At 47.0% G+C, this 13,662-nt stretch overlaps 1 protein-coding gene across 1 annotated transcript in view; it reads right to left on the reverse strand.

The window, feature by feature from the left end:
- The window catches only part of LOC142564346 (uncharacterized), a 77,932-nt gene that overhangs the window by 13,007 nt on the left and 51,263 nt on the right, over positions 1-13,662 (reverse strand). The gene's annotated exons all lie outside the window — the stretch shown is intronic.

The following is a 13,662-nucleotide window of genomic DNA, read 5'->3' on the forward strand; positions in this document are numbered from 1 at the left end:
TCCCTGCATGGACATCTAGTCCGCTGTATGAATGGGCGTACAAGTGGACGACAGATTCAAGACGACTCGGTATGTTTAGACACTCCTACGTTATCTTGAAAAAAAATTAAATTATGGGGTTTTACGCGCCAAAACCGCGATCTGATTATGAGGCACGCCGTAGTGGGAGACTCCAGAAATTTGGTGCCCCTGGGCTTCTTTAACGTGAACCTAAATCTAAGTACACGGGTGCTTTCGCATAGGGCCCCCATTGAAATGCGGCCGCCGTAGCCGGCATTCGATCCCGCGACCTCGTGCTTAGCAGCCCAGCACTATAGCCACTACGAAACCGCGGCGGCTTTCAGGATCTTGAGAATTCTACGTGATCGCTGTCTAAGTAGACGTCAGTAAACGTGGTGTCATTGTCATGCCGTCTATAGGTCGTCGTCGACGTCATCGTCGTAGCTCCGTCATTGTCACTGTCGTCATGGAGACGACGGAGTCGTCGTCATTGTCGCGCCTTCGTCGCTGGCATCCACTGACGGACAAATATACCGAGTGTGATGTACTCGCAAACGAAACGAACGGGTGCACAATCTTCTTCCAGAGTGGCCCACAATCGCATTCCACAAGCACTCTATATTGAAACTTTTCATATGCCATTCCAATAATTATGTATGTTTCCGTGTAATACCTATGGAATCCCTATGGATTCCGTAACATTTACGTAAGAATCGTACGGAAAACATACTGGATTATCGGAATGCACACATAACGTTTCAATAGGGATATCGAGCCAACTGCACGAGTTGCAATGCAGTCAGCCTAAGACGACCAAGTGTCTTTTCACGGTTACAGGTCATGGCAAAAACGCCTGCGACGTTGTCGGTGGGCCTAGCTAGCTCGACTGTCACTATGAAAGTTCATGTTCAGAGACTCCAATGTGTCCAATATACGCGGCTCTCAACTAGCTGGCGCTGTGGCTGTAAGCGCGGACTGAAGCTACACGTCAAATGAATGGGTGGGTGCCTACAGGTAAGTCTATATGCAAAGGTGACAGCGCCAACAGGGTCTCTCCGCCAGTGGGAGTGAGCGCGGGTTCCATGACAAAGAGGAACTGTGCCCCAAGGATCGACCCGTGCTTAATATATCGATTGAGCATTGCATGGCTTAACAATAACAAAAGAAGTTTTTTGTGTGCGCGAAATGAGGCACCACCTCTCTCTCTCCCCAGATTTCGCACCCGCTCAAAATACACTTCTGAGGCCCCTGGGGCCAGCAGCTGCGAGTAATCTGCCGCAGTCCGGACGATTGCACATTTCTCTTACTTCTGTGGAGTTTTACGTGCCAAAACAACGATCCAATTATAAGGCACGCCGTGGTGTGTGTGTGTGTGTGTGTGTGTGTGTGTGGGGCCGGGGGGAGGGGGGGGGGGCTCCAGGTTTAATTATGACCACCTGCGGTTCTTTACCGTGCCCGCAGTGCATGGTTACACGAGCACAATTAAGAAAGTTGGGCTATGCATGTTTAGAGAATCGAGAAGCATTCAACAACCGCCACTTAAATACGCCTCAATTCTGTAGTAAGCACCATGAAGCCCAACTTTCTCGACTAACTGCATATCTGCCCCCATTGTTAGGCGGTCGCCGTGGCCGGGGGGTCGAACTTGCGACCTCGTGCCGATTGTACACTTGCCAGAGTGGGGGGGGGGGGTATTCGCATACGGTCTACACTGACGTGTGTCCGCTTTTAATAGTGGGCCGCACTGCGTATACGCTCCATATCAAGCACGCTCCGACTTCATCTATTGCGCGGCCGTGAATCACTCTCTAGCCGTATGCGTATAGCTCATTATCATCAGCTGCGGCGGGAACGCCCCTTATTTACGTACTCGGAGAATTAATTCCTACCCCCCCCCCCCCCCCCCCCCCAGCGTTCTAGAGACTCCGGACAGCCGTGGCTTAATGAGAAGCGATCGGGACATTCCATCCAGCGCGCGTAGACGCGTGGTGGATTGGATTGGCCACCGAAGAGGCATCTGCTGGCCATGAACCGTTGACGTTCGCGTGGGACGCATCGCGCCCTGCGTAGTATATAGTATGCGCGCACGCACCGTATAGTGTTTTGCGCGCGCCGGAAAAAACGGCGAAGCGTCGGAAACGACCTTGGAGCTGCGACCAGTTCGCATGCTGTTATGCGTGCAACTTGCTTCACGCTGAGTGACGTTTCGCCATAACCAGGCCTACGTGTACCGTATTTGCGCGAGCGTAAGGACTACTCCCGGGCAGCTATAAAGCCGGCGACATTAGAATTACCAACGAGCTCCACCCACAAAAGAAAGAATGCAGTGCACTTGCTCGACACCTCTGAAAGAGAGCCGAGTCAGGTGGAGTCCGCTTACAGAGTGAGCCAGATGGATTCCGCTTACAGCTTGATGACTTTGCTCTGCGAATGTAAATGTTAGGCTAATTGGAAAAATAAAAGCTAGTTAACTGTTTCAAGCTTTAAAATGATACATTTGGCTGATCATTGATTTCAGGGGAGAGGGGGAGCCAATGGCGGTCGAGAATTTAAATCAGGATCAGGCTCGATCACGGTCGAAAGTGACCGTGTGAAACCGTCATAACAGTTGTTAGAGGCGAGAGACGGTCACCGGAAGAAAAAAGAAAGGTAAACAATGCACGCGTTTCAATACACTGGTGTTCTTTTCTTTCTTGATTCTTGCCTGAACCAGCCGTGGTTGCTTAGTGGCTATGACGTTGGGCTTCTGAGCACGAGGTCGCGAGGTCGAATCCTGGCCGCGCCGGCCCCATTTCGATGGGGGCGAAAACACCCGTGCATTTAGGTGCACGTTAAAGAGCCCCAGGCGGTCGAAATTTCCGGAGTCCCCGACTACGGCGTGCCCCATAATCAGAAAGTGGTTTTGGCACGTAAAATCTCATAATTTATTATTATTCTTGCCTCGGTAACGTAAGTGGGGGTGTCTGTAGCGACCTCCCTCCCAGTTTTTATTACGGTAAGAACTACTTAATAGTTCCTTCGGTTAAGTTAGGTTACTTTAGGCTAGGCTGGGTTGTCTGCGTTAGGTTAGGCAGGGTTAGGTTGCACGACCCACTCGCGGAGAAGGTCTCCATAGATGCGCAGCGGCTTTGGCTGCAAAAACGACGAAGCCAAGTGAGCGCACCGTCAGCCTCCGCTCAGTCAGTTCTGCCGGAACAAGTGGAACAAGGGCAGCGTTCTGGCTTCCGCTGCTGCGACATGAGCGTTGTTTTCGCACACAATGTTATCGATCCTGCATAGCAGCTGTGCGCATACCACACACAACACGCTGCATACACTGGTGTTGTGGTCGACCTGTCAAGAGTGAGAGACATTCAGGCGTATACGTTCCCATGACAAGATGATTTGCCTCGTCCCAGAAACGGCTGTGACGGTAAGCCTGGACCTGTCAAGTGTTAGAAGCGTTCAAGCGGGCGTCCCCATGTCGACGTAATTGCTCTCTTCTCCGAAACAGTGTCAATTCTTTCGTGCCCCGAGCTGACGCAAAGGGGAGGACGAAGGAGAGATAACCCGAAGGTCAGGAGCTCCAGGGGCAGAACCTACTTCCACAGGCTCCCCACGAAGACTTCGACGACCACAGGACCGCCAGGGGTTGTTTAAGGCCGTCGTGACCCCCGTGTTAATCAGAACCGCTCGAGACTTGGATGAAAGTTACAACCACGTACCAATGAAGTGAATACAAACTTTTCTACATTTTTTCATCATCACGATGCCCGGCTTCGTCGTCGTTTCCTGATTCTTGCGGTGAAGACCACGTCACCCAGTCGAGATCGTATCACTGACGTGGGCGGAACGGGCAGAAAATGCCAAGCCGAATCTGCCTAATGCTTCCTTTGGTTAAGTTAGGTTAGGTTTGGCTCGTTTGGGTTTGGCTAGGTTAGGTTAGTTTGGGCTAGGTTTGAGTTGGGTTAAGTTAGGTTCGGCTCCCATCTTTGTTTGGGCTGATTCGGGTTTCTGTTAGGCTAGGTTAGGTTACGTTATGTTGGGCTGAGTTTGGTTTAGGCTAAGTTAGCTACGGTTAGTTTGAGCTGGGATTCGGTAGGGTTAGGTTATATTAGGTTTGACTCTCACTTTTGTTAGCTTCGACCGATTTGGGTTTGGGTTAGGCAAGGTTAGGTTGGGTTGGGTTAGGTTAGGTTAGGTTCGCTCTCATCTCGTGCACCACCATCGAGGTGCGACGCCAGCAACGCCGCTGTCGGTAGTCCTCCTCACGTCAGCATTCCGAGACGCCGTGCAGCGCAACGCGCTCAACCTTGCTGCGGCTTTAAATGCTTCGTCATCAGGTGAAACTGTCATTTTTCTCTACATTTAAAATAAACAATAAATTATTATGGTGTTTACAACCGTGCTAAGAGAGAGAAACTGAATATACTAAATGAAACACAGAACATGTCAAGTGGGTTGTCTGCCGCTGCCGTTTGAGGTCTGTCTGAGCGGCTGCGACCGCTGGGTGGCGGTACCGTCGGCACAGCGCACATCCTCTTTCTTGTAGGGCCCTCCGCGTATAGCGCGAATGCGTTATTTAACTAAGGTTTAATTCGTTGAATTTCTAAAAAGTAAAATGCGTCAGGAAATTGTAAAGTACGACTCACATACAACCTGCACACGTGGTATGTAGCGTCGGATCGCAGTTCGAGTACACGATAAAGCATCATTCAGCTACACGGAAACACAAACACGCTGCTCTGCACACACTGTCCGCCATCGTGTGCTTGCGTGCGTGCGGGTGTTCGCATGTGAACGTGCGAGTACGCGAGTACTTACGTGCCAGTACTTACGTGCACATGTATGGGCACGTAAGTGTGCGACGATACATGTGTGCTATGCGCGCGCGTATTATTTGTACAGCTTTCCGCTACTGGCGTGAGAAGCGTTATACCTGCGTTTTCGTGTGCGACTGAGTGCGTGTCTGTGCACGCGTGGGCTCGTGTGCACGCTGTGTACGTTCGCGCGTATACTTGTGTATTTGGGCGTGTGTCTGTGCGTTTTCGCTTTTGGGAAGTCGAGACGTTCGCGCATAATCTCGCTGTCCGCATTACAAGCTCGCATGCGCGGCATGCGAAAGGCACGAGCTCACAGAAGCCGTGCGTTCAAGCTGATTAATTCCACCTTCATTAGTTGTTTTCTCTCTCGCCCACCGCGGCAGGCGACCTTGGTAATTTGCATTCGCGTGGTTTTGTAACACTTCGCGGACAACACGTTTAAGGCAATATAACGATGGGAATTAAGAGTAAATATACTGACGAAAGAGGTGCATCCTCGAAATGGCTGTGAACCATTATATTTATCCATTGATTGAGTTTAGATATCTAAATTAGCTGCGTCTGGCTGGATGACATCAGTTACGAGCTAGCCACGAGTACTCAACTCGTCGCGAAAATTGTCGAGTTAATAATCGTGGTTAATTTACGACCTAGCGCGAAAAAAAAAGAGAGAGAGAAACCGAATTAGAGGCAGCGAATAACTAATATCCGCTCCACCTTTCTCACGCATGAGCTGCGTTGTGCTCACAGCTATATACTTAAATGAGCATCGAACCAACGTCTTGTGACAGATGTAACCGAGACGCGTCAACCTATAACACTGAACACGTTGCAATATCAGGCAATAATGCCAGGAGAAAATCGATCAGTCTTTCTGCTAATGGATCGCGATTACTTGTCACCGCTGTCTGATGCTGCATGCGATGAATCTATCTATCTATATATCTATCTATCTATCTATCCGTCTGTCTGTATATATATATATATATATATATATATATATATATATATACCTTACCTACCTATCTCGTCCATCTGCTGCCTTCGAAATTTTGGCTCACCAAGCTCCGGAGCGAAAGCGCAAGATGCCCAACCCCCCAAACATCGTTCGCGCGCCGCAAGCGTTGTGTATGCAACCGCCATGACTGGCCTCTCGAGCGCCCATTTCGTGCGGGTTGCTCCACTTTTCTTTGTGTAGCGCGCGGTGTCGCGGGTCAAATAGCGCGAACTGTATGGAAGCGCCCGGGCGTCACAAGGGGGCGCTGCAGAGAAACTGGAAAACGCCAAACATACACCTGCATCGAACTCGCGTCCTAACAGATTGAAGCAGCGGGGCACGTTCACCAAGGACGAAACGGCAAGAACGGGCGTTATGGCCGCTGCTCCGTCAACTCGCCATTCCTACTGTTCGTGTTCTGCGAGCAGTAGGAAAACAGATAAATGAAAACGAAGGGAAAAGAAGGACGGAATGAAAAGATGAAAAAAAAAAAGATATCACACTTCCGCTACAATGGCGAAGCAATGAATGAGACAACAACATGTTAGAATACTACAGGAAGTGCAAGGCTCATAGCTGTAGTGGCGGTGTGAACTGAAGTATAAACGTATAAGCTGACTTTGTAAAAACGAGCTGCTTTGCTACAGGGTTCCACTGTTGTTGAATTTTGCCATCGGACAATTTCGTTTATGCTTATTAATTAAAGTCAACGTCCTTCTTAGCGACTTTACCACCGCTTTTCCGTATCGGTTATGTATGAAACCTCTTTCCTGGGCCGACTCCGTAGGCAGTGCACATCCGCGCCAACAAAATTAAATCACTTGCGCGTTTGCGCTGTGTCATTGTTTCGCACTGTTAGTATTTAAATTTCAGATTATTTAAAATAAAAGACATGCGCTTTCTACGTTTTGTATCGCGACCATAGTTCCTGCGTTGCCATTCTCAGAATTCCGAGGAATAATTTTGTCAAGAATGTGATACCTGCTTTGAGCAACATGAGTAATAGAGCGGTTTGGCATTTTATGACCCCGCATACACCGCATGTCATATAGAATGGCATGGTGTATAGCATACGTATACCTAAGTATACACGGAACCTCACATAATAACATCAATAATCAAATCACAATAATAAATAAATGAATAACTCAAGAAGTGAGAAAAGAAAAGAGTGAATAAATAAATGAGCTGAAAAATAACTGAATGAATGAAATTAAATTCAGGAGTCTCAATGTGCCAAAACGACAATCTGATTACGAGGCACGCCGTAGACTCGGGATTAATTTTGGCCCCAACCGGGGTTCTTTCTCTAGAATATGCTCTTGAATTTCGCTTCCGCCGAAATGCGGCCGGGGCGACCTTGAACTCAGCATCCCAACGCCCGGGCTCAAAGAAAAATGATAATTGAAGGAGTGAAAGAAACCAAGAGTGAATGAAGGAACAAAAAGCAAGAATGAATAACAAAAAAAAACAACTAAAGAGGCAGATAATGAATGCAGAAATGAACGAAATAACTAAGAGAATACCCGCCGTGGTTGCTTAGTGGCTATGGGGTTGGGCTGCTATGCACGAGGTCGCGGGATTGAATCCCGGCCGCGCATTTACATTCGCTCGCCTGTGCAGCCGGTCGACTGCAGCGCCGCCCCCGCGGCACCAAAGGGAACTATATATCTAGGTAACTTTTCGCCCTAGGGGAGTCTAGGTCCCTAGTTGTGTAAAAAACGCGCCTAGCTCCTGAAACGCCCTAGTCCCCATGCGCGCGCCACGGGGCCCATAGAAATATGCGCTAGCGCAGGGTTTGTGCCAACTCGCCGGAGCAACAGGGTGGGAGTTTCATTGCGCGTGCACGCAAGCAGCGCGAACGAAGCGATACCAAGGTGGAACAGCGGATTTTACGGCAATCGAAGCTGTGTGTGTGTGTGTGGGTGCGTGTGTGTGTGTGTGTGTGTGTGTGTGTGTGTGTGTGTGTGTGTGTGTGTGTGTGTGTGTGTGTGTGTGTGTGTGTGTGTGTGTGTGTGTGTGTGTGTGTGTGTGTGTGTGTGTGTGTGTGTGTGTGTGTCATCAGCCTGGCTACGCCCACTGCAGGGCAAAGGCCTCGCCCATACTTCTCCAACTACCCCGGTCATGTGCTAATTGTGGCCATGTGGCCCCTGCAAACTTCATAATCTCATCCGCCCACATAACTTTCTGCCGCCCCCTGCTACGCTTCCCTTCCCTTGGAATCCAGTCCGTAACCCTTAATGACCATCGGTTATCTTCACTCCTCATTACTTGTCCTGCATGCCCATCTGTTTTTGTTGATGTCAACTAAGATGTCATTAACTCGCGTTTGTTCTCTCATCCAATCTGCTCTCTTCTTATTCTTTAACGTTACACCCATCATTCTTCTTTCCATGGCCCGTTGCGTCGTCCTCGATTTAAGTAGAACCCTTTTCGTAAGCCTCCAAGTTTCTGCCCCATAGGTGACTACTGGTAAGATACAGCTGTTATACACTTTTCTCTTGAGGGATAATGCCAACCTGTTGTCCTGCCCCCCCCCCGGAACGCATATTATATATATATATATATATATATATATATATATATATATATATATATATATATATATATATATATATATATATATATTGTTGCTCATTTACGGAGCTTTAAACTTGAACCTTGAATTATTGTAGTCTTTTTCTCGTGTTTTTTTTTGTTTACATATGTTCAAGAATTATTTTCTGAAAATATGATGGCATAAGCTGAAAGTCCGCTTCCTCCAATTTCCAAATTTTAACTTTTTTTAAATGTAACAACCGCGATAAAATTCGGTGCAGCAGTTGTCGAGAAAAACGGTTTTTCAGTTGCCATGGATGTATTTGGACAGAATATCCCGCACTAACGCTTGCTCATAATGTCTTTATTTATTGTTTCTGCAACGCGATGCTGAAATTGATCATAATATGATGCGATAACGAGTGATGACGTCTTTCAATCCGTAAAAAGCTTGACCTCGCGGTACCGAGAAGCTTCCATTGCATGTGAGACAAGTCTCATTAGCGCTGCAAATTTTTTTTCGATGCTCGTCAAACCAAACCGCACTTTGTCGCTGTCCCGGCCGCGTTGAGAATACATTATATTATGGGGTTTTACGTGCCAAAACCACTTTCTGATTATGAGGCACGCCGTAGTGGAGGAGTCCAGAAATTTCGACCACCTGGAGTTCTTTAACGTGCAGCTAAATCTAAGTACACGGGTGTTTTCGCATTTCGCCCCCATCGAAATGCGGCCGCCGTGGCCGGGATTCGATCCCGTGACCTCGTGCTCAGCAGCCTAACACTATAGCCACTGAGCAACCACGGCGGGTCGCGTTGAGAATGGAGAGTTTTAGGTTAGGGGACGCAAGGGGTTTGCGTACGCAAGAACTGGGGGCCACGGTACTGCGCATGCGCAGATACCTACGTCTGGGTCTGGGCATGCGCAGTACCGTCGCCCCTAGTCCTTGCGTACGCAAACCCCTTGCGTCCCCTAACCTAAAACTCTCCATTGTCGCATGTAGCTCGACATTCGTATAAGCAAGATCTGCGCGGCACAAGTGCGGGACATTGTTTACGCTTGCGGAGGGAATGTGAAGCTCGTTTCGGTGACGTAAAGCAGGTGTTCTTGTTTTGTTTTTGATCTTTTGTGAAATTTATCGAACAGCTTTATAAGTATGTAGATGGGTCCCCCACGTTGAGCGCAAGGTAGAGAAAACAATTCATTTATATATATTTGCAAAAAAGAAAGAAAAGAATATTAAGAAAGAAAGGTAAATATGTAGATGGACTCCACGGAACGCAAGGTAGAGATAACCATTCATTTATATATTTGAATAAAGAAAGAAAGAAATATTAAGAAAGAAAGGTGAATAACTAGATGGACCCACGAAACATAAGGTAGTGAAAACAATTCATTTATATATATTTGCAAAAAAGAAAGAAAAGAATATTAAGAAAGAAAGGTAAATATATGTAGATGGACTCCACGGAACGCAAGGTAGAGAAAACCATTCATTTATATATTTGAATAAAGAAAGAAAGAAATATTAAGAAAGAAAGGTGAATAACTAGATGGACCCACGAAACATAAGGTAGAGAAAACAATTATATATGTAAAAAACAAAAAAGAAAGGAATATTGAGAAACAAAGGTAAATACGCAGATCGACCCCACAGAACACAAGGTAGAGAAAAGTATTAATTATGTTTGTAAACAAGAAAGAAAGAAACAGGGCGCCAGACGAGCAAACTCAGCAGCGGCTGTCCGCTATATGAAAACCTTATTGAACGCCAGGAAGATGCGAGTGTCCTTATGTATAAGGCACACATGTTTCGACCCCCATTTCAATTCCACAGATCAACAGAAAGGCATAATGCCACTGATCATATGCCCTGTGCGCGTTTTTGCTAGTTTGCGCATGTTCGATCCACCGAGAATGTACACCGGGCAGGCGAGTCCTCGACATTAGTGCATGCCTTGTATTCGTTTAACCTCGCACGCAGAGGGCGACACACTTGTCGTGCGGATTTTTACACGATGAAAAAAAAAAGATCGCAAGAACTGCAATGTGAGCTAGCTTGAACACGTATACATGCTTGCTGATTCAGTGATTAGTTAATTGATTGGTCGGTTGATTGGCCAACTGTATACTGACCGACTGGGCTTAGCGACTGCGCTGACTGACTGTATACTGAGAGACCGCACCGACTGTGCTCAGCGACCGTAGTGATCGAGTTTACTGACTGACAGGACTGAGCGACTGTGCTGATTGCGCTCATTGACTCCACCGAGAGACAACTGACTGGAGTGACCGGCTGTACGGACTTGCTGACATATTAACGTCCCAGAACAGACGTCATCCGTTCGTCTGTCTTAGACCATAACAGACGACGTCTGTTCCCGGCCGGGGCGGTCGCATTTCGATGAGGGCGAAATGCAAGAAAACTCTACGACGACACTACGACAACTCTACGACGCGTGTATCCCGTGACGTCAGTTTTGTGGCAACAGCGGTCTACAGCTCAATTGGTAAAATCATCACACGTGTTATGCAGAAGATGTACGTTCGACTCCCGTGCGCCAGCGTCAATTTTTTATCGTCTATCCCCTTTTATTTCATTTTTTAAGTATTTCTATACATTTCAATAAAAATAACATTTAATTTCCTCAACGCATTCTAGGGCTTCATTGCTTGTTTTTTTTTCATATGGTTGTGACTATAACGAAAAAATCGGGCCCCACGGATCCCCTCATTTATTCTCGCTCAGCCAGCCTGTGCTGTATACGGGGTGTCAGAAGCTTTGCAAAGTTCTTTCATCATCATCATCATCATCATCATCATCATCATCATCAACAACAACAACAACAACAACATCAACAACATCAACAACAACAACAACAGCCTATTTTATGTCCACTGCAGGACGAAGGCCTCCTCTCCCTCTTATCTTCAATTACCCCTGTCCTGCGCCAACTGATTCCAACTAGCGCCCGCGAATTTCCTAATTTCGTCGCCCCACCTAGTTTTCTACCATCCTCGACTGCGCTTCCCTTCTCTTGGTACCCATTATGTAACACCAATGGTCCAACGGTTATCTAACTTGCACATTAGATGACCTACACAGCTCCACTTTTTTCTCTTCATGACGATTAGAATATCGGCTATATCCGTTTGCTCTCTGATCCGAACCGTTCTTTTTTGTCTCTTAACGTTATGCCTACCATTCTTCGTTCCATCGCTCTTTGCACGGTCCTTAACTTGTTCTCAAGCTTCTTTGTCAGTCTCCAAGTCTCTGCCCCATATGACAGCACCGGTAAAATGCACTCATTCTGCACCTTACTTTTCAATAATAATGGTAAGCTTCCAGTTAGGAGCTGACAATGTCTGCCGTATGCGATCCAACCCATTTTTATTTTATGAATTTCCTTCTCATGATCGTGGTTCCCTCTAATTAATTGAGATAGGTAAACATACTCCTTCACAGACTCTAGAGGCCGACTGGAGATCCTGAACTCTTGTTCCCTTGCCCGGTTATTGATAGTTATCTTTGTCCTCTGCATATTAATCTTCAACCCCACTCTAACAATGTCTCTGTTAAGGCCCTCGATCATTTGTTGTAACTCATCTGCCCTGTTGCTGAACAGAATAATCTCATCAGCAAACCGAAGGTTGCTGAGATATTCGCCGTCGATCCTTACTCCTAAGCCTTCCCAGCTATACTTATTCCAAGCACGCAGGGAATAGCATTGTAGAGATTGTATTTCATTGTCTGACCCCTTTCTTTATAGGTACCTTCCTACTTTTCTTGTGTAGAATTAAGGCAGTGTAGAATCTCTAGATATTTTCCAAAATATTTACGTAAGCGGTCTGTACTTCTTGATTACGCAATGCCTCTATGACTGCTCATACCTCTACTGAATCAAATGCTTTTTCGTAATCTATGAAAGCCATATAGAGAGGCTTATTGTACTCTGCGGATTTCTCGATAACCTGATTAATGACATGCATGTGGTCCATTGTAGAATATCCCTTCCTGAAGCCAGCCTGTCTCCTTGGTTGGCTAAAGTCCAGTGTTACCCTTAGTCTATTGCAAATTATCTTGGTATATATTTTATATAATACTGGGAGTAAGATAATGGGCCTATATATATTGTTTTCAATTCTCTAACGTCTCCCTTTTTGCGGATTAGTATAACGTTTGCATTCTTCCAGTTTTCTGGGACCCTTGAAGTCGATAGACACTTCGTATAGAGAGCCGCCAGTCATATTGGCAGCTCTCTATATTGACGGCTCTGTTATATTGTATATGAAAGAGCCTCCGTTCCGGTAGTTTAAATATAGCATATAGCGAACAACGAACGTTCGGCATCCGCGAAATAACGAACCCTTTTCGTCGGCGCTCCACGACTTCACGTGGCGTCACGCCCCTTTCCGGCGCCGACTCGACACAGCCGTCAAACCTATAGCTTTCTCGCAGGAAATGATCGCTTGCCCACTCACCGCGCCGTCTTCATGTACGTACCTTACCGCTTTACTCCTCTCCCCTATCCCCTCAATCTTTCTCTCTTACCATTTCTCCCTCTCCCCCACGCTCACAGCGCTGCGGATATGCCCTCGCACGAGAGGCAGTGACAGCGCTGTACTTTTCTCCTCCCTTTCTTCCATTAAGATCACTCGCCCACTTGCCGCTTTGTGTTGTCTCGAGCCTTTCTGCGAGCGCGCTCAGCGTTCACACAGGACGGCCGGAACAAAAGAACTGAACAGGTCAAACCATGATTCCGTTTGAAAGTACATTTTCTTTGTTCGTGTTTTCTCCTTCTGCTTCGCGGTCGCACCAGCCAACCGCAAACTTGAAAGCCGCCAGCGCAAAACCGCTCGCTTTCTCCCCGGGTGACCTTGTCCCTACACTTCGCCTCAGTAATTACGTGCATTGCAGGGAATGCTACGGGTCAGGCCAGTCAATTGGGAACGAGGATCGCGGCTCTCGGAAAAAGACTGCGAGCCTGCTCAATTAGTCAGTTTCTTCTTTGACCTCACTCTCACGCCTCTAACAGCTGGGGTACAGCCCATAAAGGCCACAGTTTGATTCGGCAGAGCCGTTTTCGCATATGGATGCAAATGCGGAGCCTAGGAGTTAGTTGCACATACCTGCTCTCGGAGGTTGGTCAGAAACCGGGCAGTTTAAAAATAAAAGAAGAAGAAATGCAAAAAAATTCAAACAGAATTTGAGAATATGTTGATTGTAATCAGGATTAGATTGTGGACAGTGATTTTACGAACACGAAGGATTAAGTCACAGCAAAAGTGCAACTAAACGAATTCGTTTTAGTGGAAAGGAAATGA

Source organism: Dermacentor variabilis, chromosome 11 (assembly GCF_050947875.1).
Source record: "Dermacentor variabilis isolate Ectoservices chromosome 11, ASM5094787v1, whole genome shotgun sequence".
Taxonomy (NCBI): Eukaryota; Metazoa; Arthropoda; class Arachnida; order Ixodida; family Ixodidae; genus Dermacentor; species Dermacentor variabilis.